Source organism: Dendronephthya gigantea, unplaced genomic scaffold (genome assembly GCF_004324835.1).
Source record: "Dendronephthya gigantea isolate DGI-Jeju-01 unplaced genomic scaffold, DenGig_1.0 000030F, whole genome shotgun sequence".
In the NCBI taxonomy this organism is placed as follows: Eukaryota; Metazoa; Cnidaria; class Anthozoa; order Malacalcyonacea; family Nephtheidae; genus Dendronephthya; species Dendronephthya gigantea.
The window spans coordinates 166621-171230 of record NW_021163040.1 but is presented as its reverse complement, the minus strand read 5'-3'; the positions used below and the strand labels follow the sequence as shown (position 1 = coordinate 171230).

Genomic DNA, 4610 nt, shown 5'->3' with positions numbered 1-4610 from the left:
AAATTACTTTAGTTGAGCCTGGACGCATTAATGAAGTGCATATAAGGCAAAATCGCTTCCGCGAAATCTGCATCACGAAAGATGCCTAACAGTACAGTCCAACAGTATGGTTTAATAGCATCTTAATATTTCCCGGAATTGTTTGGAAGGTGTAGAATTCTCCAACTTAGGGCCTTTCCTTTATACGGTAAAAACGGTCAGACCGGTCCTGTTGTATTTCAGTATAAACAGATTACTGGTATTTTAGAATGTTTCAAAAACTCTGAAGTATGTCGTTATTTACATCTGCCCAGCACCGGAAATGCAGTTTCACCGCTATATTCTTAACGAAATACTCTGTTTTTATTTAAAATAACTATAACCCGTCTGACCATTTTGGCCGCCTAAAGGAAAGCACCCTAATATTGTGTACTTTCTCCCTAATTGAGATGAAATTCACTTGACTCGCGGCAAACCAATAATGGCAAACTTCACATCAAAGTTCGGATAAAAAGCTGGTTGTAAATCGAATCAATAACTTAGGCCAAAAAACCCAATTACTTAGCCTTCAAGAACCTTCTCGGAGATATTTAGGGAGTAATTTAAGCCTCGCATTTGTCTGCAAAAAACGTGCAGAAGAAGAATATGTTTCACAAAAGGCAATAAATGGAACGCTCTAGCTTGTACTTTAAAAACTGCAGTGATCATTTTGGGATTAGTAGGAGAGTAATAAGTGAAAAAGTTGGCAAGCTAAATGGAGATTGTCCCTCCGCCCCCGTCTGTTATTATAATTCGAATTAAAATAACTATCTTATATTGCAACATAATAAAGAAAGTAAAAACTGAAGAACACATGATAGACAAATGAAACCAATATAACAATTTTGTTTCGAATGTTGGCGTTGGATAGAATACTAAACTAATATAGAAATAGAATAATAAAAAGTCATTGGAAGAATGATTTCTTAACGCTAAATTCTGAATTCCTTTGAGGAAAACGGCAAAAAATTGTATTATGAGTAAATATACATGCATGAAGCACATAAATTTATCCCATAGCTATAGTCTGGAAAATGTTTGCACTACAGTTGCTGTGTTGTGACCGATTGCTAGAAATACCTGCATTGATAATAATAAAGATTGCTGTGAGCATGACATTTTCGGTCTACCAACTCGATCAAATAGGAATCGACGAAACTTGGTTATTCGTTTGCATACACTGGCGTCGCCAGCATCGATAAGAGGGGTGGACATATTCATATATTCATGTTCACAGACCGTTAAAACAATTATAATGTAAAACACGAATATATTAATATGTCCCCCACCTGGCGACGCCTCTGTTTGTGTACCTAAAGCTTGTATGTACGTAAAGCAGAATTGCAGAGAAGCAACTATAGCTCTATTAGTGCATGGATGATTCTTACGAGAAAGGGTAATTGAGAGGAAGCGCAAGAGCTGCATAAATTAAGATAATGATATGCAAGTATATACGAAAGTGAAACTGTAGTTACAATGAAAACCAGTTTGTCTTATACGCACGTGTTTATATGACGTACAACATCATGACCGGACCGACCTACATTGGTGCATATTGTCACCTTTACTGGAGATTGAAAAACTATCATATAAATTATGATACTGTCAAAGTTTCAAAGGAAAAAAAATGTTGAAATTTACAAAAGTTTCTTAAGACACCAAGTAATATAAACCGTACGAGGTATAAATTCGTGGAAAGAGCCTAAAATACGTTACACGAAAAGCTTATTTAGCAGTTTTCTGGGCCCACAGGCCGACTAAATGACATCAAAACATATCACACACGCGCTCGGACCTGCAATAAACCCGTTGAAGTGCTTTTACATAGAGACAAATATTTATAAATTTATGCCGTTTGTATGGACCAAGAATCAAACTGGCCAGAAGAATAATTTGCGACGGCAAATTATCGGACGGACTGATTTTTCAGATGGGGAGACCACACCCATTTCTCCAAATATGTATAGCCTTGCTGTAAATACGCCCCTTTGAGAAAGAGAGCCCATAGTGGTCTACACACCATGCTAGCTGTTTATGCAAAAACAGGAAGATTTCCCAGATATATAGCCTTCTTCTAACATGTATATGGCGGCCATGGGCCTCATCAGTATGCCGTGTGGAACTATGATACGTTGTTACAGTATATATATCAGTGGATTAAGTAAATCTCTTGGTCGTGTTATTTTGAGGAGGTGGCCTTTAGGAATAGCTATAATAGCTGTGAAACTCATTTATTAAATGTTCCTTAACTATAATTTTGTGTAGCGATAGTTATATAGGCTAAAAAACATTCATCATATAATTATGTCAAAACGAGAGGATACTTAAATATATTATATACTGAAATACTCGTTTTATTTCATTGCTGCTCCATTATCGTCGTATTATATTGCTATTTTTATTGCATATTCATTAGACTTTAATCCGATAATCTCTCACCCAATCATCGGAGCCTTCCCGGACAAAATCACATTTCCTTTAGTTTTTCTTATAATCATATATATATATATATATATATATATATATATATATATATATATATATATATATATATATATATATATACACCCGTTTGCAAAAACGTTGGCCGCAGATAGATATATAGATAGATACCCGAAATCTAATTAGAATTGCATATGTTGTGTAATACGATTGAAATCCCATGCAAATGTAATCATATGCAATTCTAATTAGACTTCGAGTATCTATCTATCTATCTATCTGCGGAATAGTATCTATCTATATATCTATCTGCTATTAATTTTGGTTAAATCAACAAAACAAAGTAACCTCATGCAATTAAATAATTATTTCATGTGACCATCTAAATGCCCAATGTTGAGAGGTGCATTTCAGTGGAACACTAAAAAATTCAAAATATTTAATTATTCATTAAACCGTTATCTGCTTAAATTAACATTCACTCTATTTAACATTTAGTAAAATGTAAAATGCTGTGTTACAAAAAGGGATGGTTGTAGGTACAACTCCATACATGACGGATAAAAATTCACCAACAAGTACATTCATATTAGCACAAATTATTAGATATAGCTATACCTTGTCACAAAAATTCGCCTTTCAGGGTGTCAACAATTTCTTCAAATGTTGGGCGGAGATCTGGGGAGGCTTTCCAACATTGAAGCATCAGTTCATATCTAGATGCGCAGTGAATAAATACTGATTTATGTCCTGAAGTTACTCGATAAAATTTAGATATACCTTACAAACTGTTCTGCCTTCAGTTAAGCGCACAGATACCGCACGGGTATGTGAAATGATCACAAATTCCACCTACGTTTCATCTGACGTGTCTTCAGGTTTTAGTAAGCGATATCCTTCATTTATTTGTCTAACAAGATCCGTCACTTCAAATTCCAAATATGGAACGCATCCTAAAATATATGAACAAGAAACCGTAGTTGTACAGTAAATGCATGATTCAGTGTACAGTTTTACTTCTCGGAAATTGGAGCCTTTGGAGCCCTTTCCTTAAGGAAAAATATTTATTCATCGTTTTAGTTATCGACACTACAATAACTATCTCTATTACAACATTCATCGGTCATTAAGTTTATTTTCATTACGACATCGGTCAACGTATTGATTAGTCGAAACATTATACCAGCGCAAACATTGTCGAGTAAGTGTTAAACCATCAATCTGGGTGACTTAGCAAGCTTTTGTGATAGATGATCAACCATCAGCCTGAATTATTTCGGAGCCGTTATCACACAGGGATTCTATATAATGGTTTATTAGATAGCCTATAATAAACGTATATGTAATCATTCAACAACATAGCTATGCTAACCTTTACTTTCAATTTCCCACATTACAACCGCAAATGACCACCTTCAAGAAAATTTATGAGCCCATGTTTCAACAACAAAATTTGTAAATAATGAAAACAGAGTGGGATGCAGTATGCAGTAGAAACAATAAAGAATGTCTGCATGTATAAACAAACAAATGATCTATTATCAATATTGTATTCGTCGAATTTGCTTACACATCGCTTTTAGTTGTGTACAGTCCATCAGTTAAAGATTCTATAGCCAACCACCTAGCTGGTAAATTTCCCTAAAAATAGGAGATAGAAAAACGTTACATTTTATTAAAAACGAGCTGCAGGAAAACTTAAATACTTAAATAAATAACTTAAATAATTAAATAAATAAAATTAAAACCAGAAATTTAAATTAAAAGTCTTGTTCAGGGTTGCCAGATTACTGAATAAATTAGCCAAATATTATTACCATAATCGCTGTTTTCTTTGTTTCAAAAAAAATCAGGGTCAACTACAACAATGTTTGGCATCTTTTTTCTGTAATCTGGCATGCAACCCTGCATGGCTTGTGTGCATCTAGATCCATATAGTATCTAGGTTACAACCAATTTGTTTTATAATATAACATTTATAGTGCGCGCGTGCTGATTGGTCGAGAAGCGTGTTTTCACAACTGTATAGAAACAAGGGACTTTCAAGCGAAGTAATGTAATGGGAAATTGTAATTGAATCGAATTATACTTTTACTTTTAAAAAAAAGGATGACTAGAATAATATAAAAGTGGGATAGGCAACTGGAGGC

At 34.3% G+C, this 4610-nt stretch overlaps 1 long non-coding RNA gene across 1 annotated transcript; it reads right to left on the bottom strand.

Moving 5' to 3' along the window:
* Nucleotides 1-2807: 2807 nt before the first annotated feature.
* On the bottom strand, nt 2808-4097 carry LOC114524131. The gene is made up of 5 exons (XR_003687075.1): nt 4031-4097; nt 3833-3873; nt 3317-3413; nt 3079-3176; nt 2808-2881 (listed from the first exon to the last, which is right to left on the bottom strand). It is a non-coding gene; the product is annotated as an uncharacterized LOC114524131 (long non-coding RNA).
* Nucleotides 4098-4610: the final 513 nt, after the last annotated feature.